This window comes from Rhinoderma darwinii, chromosome 7, assembly GCF_050947455.1.
Source record: "Rhinoderma darwinii isolate aRhiDar2 chromosome 7, aRhiDar2.hap1, whole genome shotgun sequence".
In the NCBI taxonomy this organism is placed as follows: Eukaryota; Metazoa; Chordata; class Amphibia; order Anura; family Rhinodermatidae; genus Rhinoderma; species Rhinoderma darwinii.
Genome location: NC_134693.1, coordinates 113,989,731 through 114,005,126, shown reverse-complemented (window position 1 = coordinate 114,005,126; position 15,396 = coordinate 113,989,731). Strand labels below are relative to the sequence as shown.

Genomic DNA, 15,396 nt, shown 5'->3' with positions numbered 1-15,396 from the left:
TCTCTCTCTCTCTCTATATATATATATATATATGCACTACCGTTCAAAAGTTTGGGGTCACCCAGACAATTTTGTGTTTTCCATCATAACTCACACTTATATTTATCAAATGAGTTGCAAAATGACTAGAAAATATAGTCAAGACATTGACAAGGTTAGAAATAATGATTTTTATTTCAAATAATAATTTTCTCCTTCAAACTTTGCTTTCGTCAAAGAATGCTCCATTTGCAGCAATTACAGCATTGCAGACTTTTGGCATTCTAGCTGTTAATTTGCTGAGGCAATCGGGAGAAATTTCACCCCATGCTTCCAGAAGCCCCTCCCACAAGTTGGATTGGCTTGATGGGCACTTCTTGCGTACCATACGGTCAAGCTGCTCCCACAACAGCTCTATGGGGTTGAGATCTGGTGACTGTGCTGGCCACTCCATTACAGATAGAATACCAGCTGCCTGCTTCTTCCCTAAATAGTTCTTGCATAATTTGGAGGTGTGCTTTGGGTCATTGTCCTGTTGTAGGATGAAATTGGCTCCAATCAAGCGCTGCCCACAGGGTATGGCATGGCGTTGCAAAATGGAGTGATAGCCTTCCTTATTCAAAATCCCTTTTACCTTGTACAAATCTCCCACTTTACCAGCACCAAAGCAACCCCAGACCATCACATTACCTCCACCATGCTTGACAGATGGCGTCAGGCAATCTTCCAGCATCTTTTCAGTTGTTCTGTGTCTCACAAATGTTCTTCTGTGTGATCCAAACACCTCAAACTTCGATTCGTCTGTCCTTAACACTTTTTCCCAATCTTCCTCTGTCCAATGTCTGTGTGCTTTTGCCCATATTAATCTTTTCCTTTTATTAGCCAGTCTCAGATATGGCTTTTTCTTTGCCGCTCTGCCCTGAAGGCCAGCATCCCGGAGTCGCCTCTTCACTGTAGACATTGACACTGGCGTTTTGTGGGTACTATTTAATGAAGCTGCCAGTTGAGGACCTGTGAGGCGTCTATTTCTCAAACTAGAGACTCTAATGTACTTGTCTTGTTGCTCAGTTGTGCAGCGGGGCCTCCCACTTCTTTTTCTACTCTGGTTAGAGCCTGTGTGTGCTGTCCTCTGAAGGGAGTAGTACACACCGTTGTAGGAAATCTTCAGTTTCTTGGCAATTTCTCGCATGGAATAGCCTTCATTTCTAAGAACAAGAATAGACTGTCGAGTTTCACATGAAAGCTCTCTTTTTCTAGCCATTTTGAGAGTTTAATCGAACCCACAAATGTAATGCTCCAGATTCTCAACTAGCTCATCGGAAGGTCAGTTTTATAGCTCCTCTAAACAGCAAAAGTGTTTACAGTGGTGCTAACATAATTGCACAAGGGTTTTCAAGTGTTTTCTAATCATCCATTAGCCTTCTAACACAGTTAGCAAACACAATGTACCATTAGAACACTGGAGTGATGGTTGCTGGAAATAGGCCTATATACACCTATGTAGATATTGCATTAAAAACCAGACGTTTACAGCTAGAATAGTCATTTAGCACATTAACAATGTATAGAGTGTATTTCTGATTAATTTAATGTTATCTTCATTGAAAAAAACTGTGATTTTCTTTAAAAAATAAGGAAATTTCGAAGTGACCCTAAACTTTTGAACGGTAGTGTATATATATATATATATATCCTGCATGATCCTGGGGCTGTTTCTGGGTGAGAGAGAAGGTTATTGGGAAGAGTCTCCTCTTCTTACTGTGTGTAGTGTATGGCTGCCAGTCTCCAGCCCCAGCTCAGAGAGAAATGCTAACTACAGCTATATCGTGCAAAAGAGGAAAACTGCTAAAAATTGCAAAATCAAAGACATAATGGCCAGAAATAGTGCTGCTCCTAATGTACACACACATGGTAGCTTATGCTGAAAATTCAAATGAAATGACAGGTAACCTTTAACTAAAATAAATACTTTACTTTATAAAAACTGTGCAGCCCCAGTTATAGTGGAAAAACATGGTATGAAAGAAGTAAAAAAAATAAAGTCCCCCAAAGGTCTTTTCTGACCTTATAGGGACAGACTGTAGTAATAAAAAAATAAAAGTAAAGTGCAAAAAACAAATTAATAATAAATACACAAAATACCCACCCCCCAAAAAAAGTTGTCCCCCCCCCCGCCAATCATTGTTGTAACATTAGCCCTGACTCAACTACCCTAATATAGACATGTAATATTTTAAAATTTATGGTAGGCACGGACGATCACAAATAAAAGGCTTATTTTAGGGTAAAACTATGTTATTACCAGAAAAAAAATAGCTAAACGTAACATATAAAAAAGCTATAGCTGTTAAACTAACACGTTCTAAAAATGGCTAAACGGTGTCTGGTTCTGAAGGCTCAAAATAGCCCAGACTTGAACCGGTTAATGTTATAGAATTGACATTGAATCATGATTGATTGTGTGTCCTCCCCCGATCATTGGATTATTAATGTGCCTCTCTGCCATTTCCACTGATTGCTCTTCAATCTTATATGTAAATTATGTAACAAGGAAAGGCAGTTACTGAGTGTGATCATATGTTTGTGATCCTGTGTGTTTTCCAGTAATATTTATGTCTGAATGTCACATGAGAATGGGTAGAAAAATCAGAGCTTAAAAATTGGGGCAAATTTGACTATACTGAGTAGTGATGTGAATTTTGTCTAAAAGGAAAATCAATGCTAGTAAAAATCTATTAATTTTTCAAAACACCATATTGCCCCTGGCTTCTATTTGTAAGCATCTTAAAGAATCCAGTAAGCTTTCATAAATCAATATTCTGCATATTTTTTTCATTTTTGAACTTACTACTACTAAAGGGGACTCCAATAGCTCTTTTTACCTGGGCACCCAGAGCTTGCACCGTATATCCCCCATTGGTGGCCAAACCTATGTAAATACAACTGCACAGGATGCAGCTACATTCCCTTGCGAACCCTCTAGACAATGTTCTTCAGCCAACTCTCAGTGTTTTTTGTGCATTGTATAATTATTTTTTTGGGGCACTATATAGTACACCATAAGTGGGAGCATCAATAAAAGGTGCTGCACAGGGCACCAAACAACCTAAGGCTGACTCTGAAAGCAATTTTTATGTTTTGTTTTTTTTCATTAGTCAAAGCCTGAAAGGAAGAAATTTAGACTTATGCTTCTCCACTTACTTGTGTATTCTTTACTAGCTTTGGCAAATTTCTAAAAGGAGCTCAACATGGATAATGCATACATAATATCTGAATAAGAGACAGGTATTCTGTACTCTGGGTCAGACTGGTCCACCAGAGTACCAAAGGATCATTCATCGGGTCCAGGCTATGATACAAAAATAGGCCCCTGATACTACTGGATCCAAAAAGTTCAGAAAAAGAAACCCGACTTCGAGCTGACTTTGGAACCAATTAATAGCCACAGTGGCTAATTTATTATGGATTAATTCACAAATAACCTATAATATTTCTTGTCAGTGCAATGATAACAGCAAAGTTTATGATGTAATTAAAAGTGGACATGTACAAAGCCGAATCATTTCCTTTGGCCGGCCTAAGGAACCACAGTCCAACACTGTCTGTACTTTGCCAACAGATACAGCAAATCTAAAGCTGTGGTACACTTGAACAAAACAGCTTTGTGTGGATCATGGTGCGGCATTAGGACTGTGTTAAATAGTGTGTCACAGTCAAAGAAATACGTACAAAGGGATTAGAGATTAATGGATCTATAGAAGGGGAGTCCAATAACATAATATTATGGCATAAGGATATGCCGGGATTTGATAAAAAATTAAGATTGCTAAGGGTCAGAGCTTTTAAGGGACCCTTTATTCTGAGGATTGACATAAATTCCAGCAGTCAGATCCCCACTGATCAACAGATTATGGTATATCCTAGCAATATGCCATCACTTGCAAGATTGGGAAAACCCTTTTAATCTCAAAACTGTCAAGACAATTCTACAATTTCCAATAGTGATAAATAAATATTCATCATACATAGATGCATTCTATGTTATCCCTTGGTGTTGATCATAAGCTGTATGCAAAATTTCATTGGCTTCGTAATGGAGAACCAGGCCGGATGATGACTTTTGTCTCACAGTGTTTCTTGATAGCCATAGTTTCTAATAATGCTGATCTCTATAGGCTTTGTTTGGGTCATACAATGCAGGCGACTCAAGGCAACTTCTGTTCAGGGATCACCAAAGTTGTATAGGTCTGCAACACATTTCATAAGAATACCATATAAATCCTAAGCGACCACTAAAGTTAGGTGACAGTTCTATAACAATTACGATAGGTTCACACCATGTTCGGGCATTCTGTCCAACTTGAAACAGTCCATCGAATGTATGCCCCAGATGTATTCAATTGTATGCCTATGCCATTGACTCCCATTAAAAATTTTTTTTACTTTGGGGCATATGGTTAGCTAATTTTATCTTAAAGTGGTCTTGAAAAGCGTACCGACTGCGTTTTTCAATAAAACTGAGGGAAAGGTATACTAATATATACTGGACATAAGTATGCCAAAACAGCATTATTTTGGCATTCAGTACTCTACATTTGGCTATTGACATACACTGAACATTTACCCCTATTGTGGTATGAACCCAGCTTTACATTTACTTCTATAGGAATGTGTTTTAAAAAAAGGAAATAGTGTGAAAGTCGCAGTGCGCGGTGAAAGGCATGAAACTTGTACATCATCTGTATGACAGAGGTGGCTCAGGCCTAAAACCTATTGACATGAACACCTAATAATCAGTGTTTGCACATGAAAGCTTTGCTGGTAAGGGGCTTTCTCTTGTCTATGTGAATCTGTTCTTTGATATAAAATAGAGGTAAATTAATATGCAAGTAGTAGCCATACCAAATCAGATTGCATCTATTGAAAACTTAGTCTGACCAAACTCTGCACCTCCATCCGTCAAACTAGATATGATCCAGCTATCCAGTCTTTTTCAATCTGTTCTAGTCAATGGAAAATAAACGAAAAAACAATGCATTACTTAAGGCCCTATAGACATTGTTGATCTGCACTCGTTTGCTCCTGTCACACGGAGCTATGGATGGGGACGAGCGGTCGTTACTCCGATCACTCATCCCCATACATTATCATCATGTCGGCAGCGTGTATACGTTTACACAGGAAGATGTGCTGCCGACAATGATAATATTTTACTTTTTTAAAGCAATACGACCGGCAGATGATCGAGTGTTTGCTCGTTCATGTACTGATCGCTGCCCTGTTTACACTGGGCAATTATCGGCAACGATAGTTATGTGAACGCTCGTCTGCCTGATAATCGTCCAGTGTAAAACCCCCTTTACTCTTAGAAGCTATCTCTGACGCACAATTTATATCCTACTTTGCAATGATGTTCTCATAGTTTCAAAGTTGAAAAAAGGACACAGGTCCATCAAGCCCAACCTATAATCCTATAGTGTTGATCCAGAGGGAGGACAAAAACCTTTTGACGCAGTTATCAGTTGCCTCATGTTAGTAGGAAAAATCAGAATAAAGCCTTGGATCAACAAACTATCTCCAGCAATCTAGTACAAATAACTTGGGATATTATATCTTTGTAAAAAGGCATCAAGGCTAACGAATCAACCATCAGAACATACTGTGGCAGAGAGTTCCATAGTCTCACCGCTCTCACAGTAAAGAATCCCCATCTATGGTGAAACCTTCTTAGTGGATGTCATGGTTATTGACCTAGGTATCATTAGACAGATTTATGTTCATTGATATATATATTTGTACATAGTAATTAGATTGTCCCTAAACCATCTTCTTTCTACACTGAACAACCCCAAGTTAAGTAATCCTTCTTGTTGCTGCAATCCACCCATTCCCTTACATGGGTTGTCCGGATTCAGAAAATGTATGTTATTTTTTTGTATAATTAAAAGTTATACAAATTTCCATATATTTTCTGTATTAAATGCTCATGGTTTTCCAAACCTCTGTTTGTTATTATTTAGTAGGAACATTCATTGTTTACTTCCAGTGGATAAAATTCTGTCCATGGTCATGTGATGGACACAGGTGCTGGGATTGTTAGAAGATACAGCTCTGATACACTAACTGTAACGATCCCAGCACCTGTGTGTCCATCACATGACCAGGACAGAATTATATCCACTGGAGGTACACAATGAATGTCCCTACTGAATATGGGCATCTATACCTCTTTTGATGCCCTGGCAGTACCTCACAGAAGGAACATAGCCGTGCAAACATATTCTCCTAATACTAACATTTGTTTAATAATCCTACTGATAACAGGTTTTTCTGATTCATGTATTACACCATAGAACGCACCATGACAATTTTCCTTTGATTAAACAATCTTTGGAAATTTGCTTCAGAACTTAAAATTTTGCATATTTTCATTATGGAATATTTGACTCAATATCAATAACTTCACTTGTCTCTTTGGCATCTTATTGCCTTAACTCCATCTTTAAGGCCTTATTCCCACAGTGCCGTTTTGGTGCAGTTTTTTTTTATGCACCAAAAATTTAAATATAACCTAAAGTTAATTTGTAATAATATCTCTAAGGGCTTATCCACACGTAACGGAAATGCTGCAGAAAATTTCTGCAGAAATTCAGTTGAAAAACGCCAGCAGAAAAAATGGGACATAGATAAACTTCAAAACCACAGAAAAGGCCATACTTACTATGTAGGTGGGGAAAAACCCATTCCCAGCAGGACGCAGAGAGGTCAAAAATGCTTCAGAAGGAGTGTGCATTAAATAGTGATAGCCACTCCTACTAGTCTTGAGGGGAGTGGCGAACTAAGTGCTCACAAGTGCGCGATAAATGAGTGTCAGTGTTAGGCCGGATTCACACGTGCGTGTGCGTTTTGCGCGCGCAAAAGGTCCATAACAGCTCCGTGTGTCAGCAGCATATGATGCGTGGCTGAGTGTTTTTCGCGCAGCCGCCATCATTATGACACTCTGTATGTTTGTAAACAGAAAAGCACGTGGTGCTTTTCTGTTTTCATTCATAGTTTTGACTACTGTAGCGCGAATCACGTGCGGCATACGGAAGTGCTTCCATGTGCCGTGAGCGGTTTTCACGCACCCATTGACTTCAATGCGTGCGTGATGCGTGAAAAACGGGCAAATATGGGACATGTCGTGCGTTTTACGCAGCGGACATACGCCGCGTGAAAATCACGGATAGTCTGAACGGCCCCATTGACTAACATAGGTCCGTGCGAGGCGCGTGAAAATCACGCGCGTTGCACGGACGTATTATACGTTCGTCTGAATAAGCCCTTAGTGTAGTGCTAGGGTGTGAATGTATGGTATAAAAGATTTGTGTGTGGTATAGAAGTGTCAGAACTGTGTGATAATGTAATAAAAAATAAATAAGTGTGAAGAATAGGGGTCAGTGCTGTGAATAGTACATGGGGTGTCAGTACTATGTGTAATATGTGGAGGGATAATGTGCCAGTTGTCAGGCATAGCATATCTTGCCGAATCACAGCCTATTTGTAAGGTCGCTACTGTCCGCTAAGGCGGGCTGCTCTGCATGTCAAACCAAACACTAGCACATCATGCCCTCCCAGCATATAAGACCTGGCCGCGTCCTGAAAAAAGTATATATAGTAAAAATATCCATGAAAAATGGGGTATTAGTTGTTGATTTGGCCAAAATATGCAAAGATCGCAACCCAACGTCAAGGGTCCCCAGTGCCTTGTGAGTCCCTAGCTAGAACTTTTCATTCTATACCACAAACATTTCCTTTATACCATACATTCACACCCTTGCACTACACTTAGGGCATATTCACACGTGGCAGAATTGCTGTTGAATTCCGCTGCGGACAGTCCGCAGTGGAATTCTGCAGCAGCCATTTTTTTTTTATTTTTCGCTATACATTTTTAGGAAAGTTAGTTCAGAAGTTGCAGAAAATTACTGTGCGGAAATTAGGCCGGGGTGCAGATTTTTCCCTCCGCAGCATGCTCTCTCCATTGCGGAGTAGAAGGGGAATTTCACTGCAGATTTCAGCCTTTGCAATGCAAAAACTGAAATCTGTCGCAAGTCCGCTGTGATATCTGCAACGTCTGAATTACCTGTCAAATATGTAAATGTTGGTGCAGATTCGTTGCATAATTGCCTCAAATCTGCACCAACATTTGCAGCGGAAAAACTCTGCCACGTCTGAACGTGTCCTAATACCCATTTATCCCACACTTGTGAGTACTTAGTTCGCCACTCCCCTCAAGACTAGTGGGAGTGGCTATCACTATTTAATGCACTCTCCTTCTGAAGCATTTTTGACCTGTCTGCGTCCTGAAAGGGAACGGGTTTTCACTCACCCACTTAGTAAGTATGGCCTTTTCTGTAATTCCGTTGAAAGTAGCAATCAATCCAAAAACGTACCATTTCCCGTGTTTTTTACTGCAGAACATGGTGCACATTTTGCTGCGTTTTTCACAATGCTGGGAGATGGGGACATCGCCTCAGGAAAACCCTGCAATTCAGTCCAATTTCCGCAGCAGGAATTGACATGCTGCAGTATGTAAAATACGCACTGCAGGTCAATTTCTGGTCGAAATTTTTTACACAGCGCGTGGATAAGATGTGTTAAATCTCACCCGCTGTGTTGCTACTGTATACTGCTGCATATTTTCCGTCTGCAGTTACGGAGGGAAAATACGCAGCAATTACGCTACGAGTGGACCAGCCCTAAGTCTGGATTTCCACAAGTTTTAGGGTATGTTCACACGCACTAATTACGGACGTAATTCGGGTGTTTTTGTCCCGAATTACGTCCGAAAATAGCGCCTCAATAGTCAGGACCCACTATGCTTGCTGTCAGTGAGTAGATGACAGCTCTAATACACTGCACTATGCATGTAGTGCAGTGTATTAGGCTGGGTTCACACGACCTATTTTCAGACGTAAACGAGGCGTATTATGCCTCGTTTTACGTCTGAAAATAGGGCTACAATACGTCGGCAAACATCTGCCCATTCATTTGAATGGGTTTGCCGACGTACTGTGCAGACGACCTGTAATTTACGCGTCGTCGTTTGACAGCTGTCAAACGACGACGCGTAAAAATACAGCCTCGTCAAAAGAAGTGCAGGACACTTCTTTGGACGTTTTTGGAGCTGTTTTCTCATAGACTCCAATGAAAACAGCTCCAAAAACGGACATAAAAAACGCCACGAAAACGGCGCGAAAAACGCCGCGAAAAACGCGAGTTGCTCAAAAAACGTCTGACAATCAGGGGCTGTTTTCCCTTGAAAACAGCTCTGTATTTTCAGACGTTTTTGGTCACTACGTGTGCACATACCCTAAGAATAGCGATCAGAGCCTCCTGCCCTCAAGTCCCATAGTGGGACAAAGTTATAAAGTGCCCAAACGGCAGTTTATCACCACAAATGGGGTATTGCTGTACTCAGGACAAATTGGGCAACAAAAAGGGGTATTTTATTTCTTGTGAAAATAAGAAATTTTCAGCCAAAACTACATATTATTGGAAAAAATTAATTTTGTTTGAATTCCCAGCCCAATTCAAATAAGTTCTGTGAAGAAACTATGGGGTCTAAATGGTCACATTACCCATAAATTAATTCTTTGAGGGGTGTAGTTTCCAAAATAGGGTCACTTCTGGTGGGTTTCCATTGCTTTGATACCTCTGGGGCTCTGCAAATGCGACCCGAAAACCAATCCAGCAAAATCTGCACTCCAAAGAACACACAGCGCTCCTTCCTTTCTGATGCCTCCCATGGGCCCAAACGGCAGTTTATCACCACAAATGGGGTATTGCTGCACTCAGGAGAAATTGGGCAATAAAATTGGGTATTTTGTTCCCTGTGAAAATAAGACATTTTGATGAAAAATTACATCTTATTGGAAAAAATTTCATTTTTTTTAATTTCACAGCCCAATTCAAATACGTGCTGTGTAAAAACTGGGGTTAAAATGGTAACAACAACCAGAAATTAATTCCTTAAGGGGTGTAGTTTCCGAAATGGGGTTAATTTTGGGGGATTCCTACTGTTTTGGCACCTCAACACCTCTTCAAACCTGGCATGCTGCCTAAAATATATTCTAATAAAAAAGAGGCCCCAAAATGCATTAGGTGCTTCTTCGATTCTGGGGCTTGTGTTTTAGTCCACGAGCACACTAGAGACACATGTCGGACATTTCTAAAAACTGCAGAATCTGGACAATACCTATTTAGTAGTGTTTCTCTGGTAAAACCTTCTGTTTTACAGAAAAAAATTGAATACAATTGAAATTCAGCAAGAAAAATTAAATTAGCAAATTTCTAAATGCTGTTTTGAATACTTTGAAGGGTCTAGTTTTCAAAATTAGGTGTTTTATGGGGGTTTCTAATACATAGGCCCCTCAAAGCCACTTCGGAACCGAACAGGTACCTTAAAAAAAAGGCTTTTGAAAAGCCTTGTAACGTCCAAGAAAAATAAAAGAATGTTCAAAAAACGATGCCAATCTAAAGTAGATATATGGGAAATGTGAACTAGTAACTATTTTGGGTGGTATAACCATCTGTTTTACAAGCAGATGCATTTAAATTCTGAAAAATGCTATTTTTTATAACTTTTCTCAAAATGTTGCAATTTTTCACCAATAAACACTGAATATATCGTCCAAATTTTACCACTAACATAAAGCCCAATGTGTCACGAGAAAACAATCTCAGAATCGCTTGGATAGGTTTAAGCATTCCGACGTTATTACCATAAAGTGAAATATGTCAGATTTGAAAAATGGGCTCTGAGCCTTAAGGCCCAAACTAGGCTGTGTCCTTAAGGGGTTAATGGTACCATTTTGGGGTACATGCAATTTTTTGATAACTCTTTATTCCATATTTTTTTTGTGGGAGATTAGGTGTACAAAAAACAACGATTCTGGCGTTTTACTTTTTTTCTTTTACGGCGTTCACCCTGCATGTTAAATGTTATATTGTAATAGTTCAGACTATTATGGACGATACCAATTATGTTTTATTTTATTTTTTTTACAATGCTTTAGGCGAAAATGTTAAATTTTTTAACTTTTAATATTTTTTTTTGTACATTATTTAACAGATTTTTTCTTTTTATTATTAGTATTATTGTGTCACCATATTCTGGGAGCCACACCTTTTTTATTTTTCCTTCAATGGAGTTGTGTGAGGGCTTGTGTTTTGTGGGGTGAGCTTTAGTTTTACCTAATACTATTTTAAGGTACATGTGACTTTTTGATCACTTTTTATTTACATTTTTTTCGGGCGGCAATGTGACAAAAAAAACAGGAATTCTGGCTGGTTTTTATTTTTTTTTTTTTTCTACAATGTTTACTGTGTTGAATAAATAACATTGTATTCGAATAGTTCAGAGTTTAACGAACGTGGCAATAAAATTATGTTTATTTTTTTATATTTTACATGACTTTAGGGGGGAAATGGAAAAAAGGAAGTTTTTTGAACTTTTAATTTTTTTTTTTTTACATTAGTAAAAGGTTTTTTTATAACATTTTTTAATTTTTTTTTAGTACCCTTAGGGGATTTGAACAATTGTAGATCACTGATTTAATACTTATGTATAATGGCTTAGATGCTGCGATCGCTATTGACCATGCCATTTAAGCACTTAAACGGCCGGGATCGGTGTCATCTTTGATCCTGGCCTTTAGAGCAGGTTATTAGCTGTAGTACATACAGTGAAGGAAATAAGTATTTGATCCCTTGCTGATTTTGTACGTTTGCCCACTGTCAAAGACATGAACAGTCTAGAATTTTTAGGCTAGGTTAATTTTACCAGTGAGAGATAGATTATATAAAAAAAACAGAAAATCACATAGTCAAAATTATATATATTTATTTGCATTGTGCACAGAGAAATAAGTATTTGATCCCCTACCAACCATTAAGAGTTCAGCCTTCTCCAGACCAGTTACAAGCTCCAAATCAACTTGGTGCCTGCATTAAAGACAGCTGTCTTAAATGGTCACCTGTATAAAAGACTCCTGTCCACAGACTCAATGAATCAGTCTGACTCTAACCTCTATAACATGGGCAAGACCAAAGAGCTTTCTAAGAATGTCAGAGACAAGATCATAGACCTGCACAAGGCTGGAATGGGCTACAAAACCATAAGTAAGACGCTGGGTGAGAAGGAGACAACTGTTGGTGCAATAGTAAGAAAATGGAAGACATACAAAATGACTGTCAATCGACATCGATCTGGGGCTCCATGCAAAATCTCACCTCGTGGGGTATCCTTGATCTTGAGGAAGGTGAGAGCTCAGCCGAAAACTACACGGGGGGAACTTGTCAATGATCTCAAAGCAGCTGGGACCACAGTCACCAAGAAAACCATTGGTAACATATTACGCCGTAATGGATTAAAATCCTGCAGTGCCCGCAAGGTCCCCCTGCTCAAGAAGGCACATGTACAGGCCCATCTGAAGTTTGCAAATGAACATCTGGATGATTCTGAGAGTGATTGGGAGAAGGTGCTGTGGTCAGATGAGACTAAAATTGAGCTCTTTGGCATTAACTCAACTCGCCGTGTTTGGAGGAAGAGAAATGCTGCCTATGACCCAAAGAACACTGTCCCCACTGTCAAGCATGGAGGGGGAAACATTATGTTTTGGGGGTGTTTCTCTGCTAAGGGCACAGGACTACTTCACCGCATCAATGGGAGAATGGATGGAGCCATGTACCGTCAAATCCTGAGTGACAACCTCCTTCCCTCCACCAGGACATTAAAAATGGCTCGTGGCTGGGTCTTCCAGCACGACAATGACCCGAAACATACAGCCAAGGCAACAAAGGAGTGGCTCAAAAAGAAGCACATTAAGGTCATGGAGTGGCCTAGCCAGTCTCCAGACCTTAATCCCATCGAAAACTTATGGAGGGAGCTGAAGAGCCGAGTTGCCAAGCGACAGCCTCGAAATCTTAATGATTTACAGATGATCTGCAAAGAGGAGTGGGCCAAAATTCCATCTAACATGTGTGCAAACCTCATCATCAACTACAAAAAAACGTCTGACTGCTGTGCTTGCCAACAAGGGTTTTGCCACCAAGTATTAAGTCTTGTTTGCCAAAGGGATCAAATACTTATTTCTCTGTGCACAATGCAAAAAAATATATATAATTTTGACAATGTGATTTTCTGTTTTTTTTTAAAATATAATCTATCTCTCACTGGTAAAATTAACCTAGCCTAAAAATTCTAGACTGTTCATGTCTTTGACAGTGGGCAAACTTACAAAATCAGCAAGGGATCAAATACTTATTTCCTTCACTGTATATGACAGAACATGGAGAGGGCTCCCGCTCCATACTCTCCCTTTTGACTTCAGGAAGGGGTCAATGCAGTCAGTTGTTTTCGCATAACCCTCTGTTTCTCCGGCATCCTCTTACAGTGTTTTCTGGTATATTGTACCAACAAATTATGCCGTCACCTCTAGTCCTATAACCAGTGTTTGTGTGATGCGGCATTGATGGGTTTATTGCTGCTCACATAGTGATTTACAATGATACAAGAAAATAGTTTAACCCCTTAAGGACCAGGTCCATTTCGGCCTCAAGGGCCAAGCATTCTTTTTCGTTTTTTCCTCCCCGCCTTCCAAGAGTCATCACTTTTTTTTTTTTCTTTTTTTTTGTCGATATAGCCATCTGAGGGTTTGATTTTTTTGAGGGACGAGTTGTATTTTTTAATTGCACAATTTTTGGGCATGTATATTATATTGCTTATCTTTTATTCATTTATTTAGGGGAGGAATTGAAAAAAAAAAAGCTATTCCAGCATTGGTTTTTTTAGTTTTAAATTTACGCCATTTACTATGTGGTGAAAATAACATCTTAACTTTGTTCTATGGGTCAGTACGATTACGTCGATACCAAATATATATAGTTTTTTTTAAGTTGTACTACTTTTGCACAATTAAAACACTTTTAACCCCTTACCGCATTTTCACGTACAGTTACGTGATGGGAACTGGTGTTTTCACGCAATTCCACGTCACTGTATGTGAAGGAGATGGAGCTGGCTCAGGAGCTGAGCCAGCGACATAACCGCCGAGTGACAGCTGTATGTTACAGCTGGCACCCGAAGGTATCGGCCAGGACTGGAGCTAGCCTCCGATCCGTCCGATTAACCCCTCACATGCTGCGTTCAATAGAGATCGCACCATGTGAGGAGTTTATAGCCACCGGCACGGAAATATTTTATTCATTGCCATTGATCTGCTTTTTAAATGCAACACTCATTTTTAGTATAGTCCATTACTTCATGTAATCTTTACCATGTTTATCTCAACATCAAAGTTCGGTGGTATCAATACTTTCATAGTATAAATAAATACAATTCTATAGTATAGGCAGTTCTGAGATATGTTTCCATAGACACATCATTGCATTTGAAGATATTTTCTAGCTTATTTATATTTGGATTACAACGTGCCAGCCTACATCATATTTCTTGCCCTCTAGATCCTTTAATCCGTTAGTGACTGGCCCATAGTGTTTCTACGTTGGTCACTAACGGGCCTTATTCCGATGCCATAGACTTTTTACGTTGCGGCATCGGAATAAGTAAACAGAGCAGGGAGCTTTCAAATCTCCCTGCTCTCAGCTGCCAGAGTTAGCGGAGGGCAGGGGGTGTCTACCTGTGCAGAATGCCTGCTAGGTCATGCCGTAGGCATGACCTAGCAAATGCCTGTCCGTTTTACACGGAAAGGCATAATACACTGCAATACAGAAGTATTGCAGTGTATTATAAATGTGATCGGATTATCGCATAGTGAAGTCCCCTAGTGGGACTAGTAAAAAAGTGGAAAAAAGTTTAATAAAAAGTGAAAAAAAAATGAAAAACCCACTTTTTCCCCCTTACAAAGTGCTTTATTATTAACAAACAAAATAAAGTAAAAAAGTTACACATATTTGGTATCGCCGCGTCCATAGCGACCCCAACTATAAGCTTATTACATCATTTAACCCGCACGGTGAACGTCGTAAAAAATAAAATAAAAAAACATGCAAAAATTGCTGTTTTCTTTGAATCCAGCCTTAAAAAAAATGTGATAAAAAGTGATAAAAGAGTCGCATCTACTCCAAAATGGTACCGAAAAAAACTACAAGTCGTCCCGCAAAAAAAGCCTTCCTACAATTGCAACGGCGAAAAAATAAAAACGTTATGGCTCTTTAAATATGGAGACACAAAAACAAATAATTTTGAAAAAAAAAAAGTGTTTTCACTGTGTAAAAGTAGTCAAACATACAAAAAGTATACAAATTTGGTATCGTTGCAATTGCAACAACCTGCTGAATAAAGTTATTGTGTTATTTATACCACACGGTAAACAGCGTAAATTTAGAACGCAAAAAAGTGTGGCGAAATTG

At 39.2% G+C, this 15,396-nt stretch overlaps 1 protein-coding gene across 1 annotated transcript in view; it reads left to right on the top strand.

Moving 5' to 3' along the window:
* The window catches only part of LOC142658107 (sodium- and chloride-dependent GABA transporter 3), a 169,901-nt gene that overhangs the window by 15,817 nt on the left and 138,688 nt on the right, over positions 1-15,396 (top strand). The window lies entirely within an intron of this gene.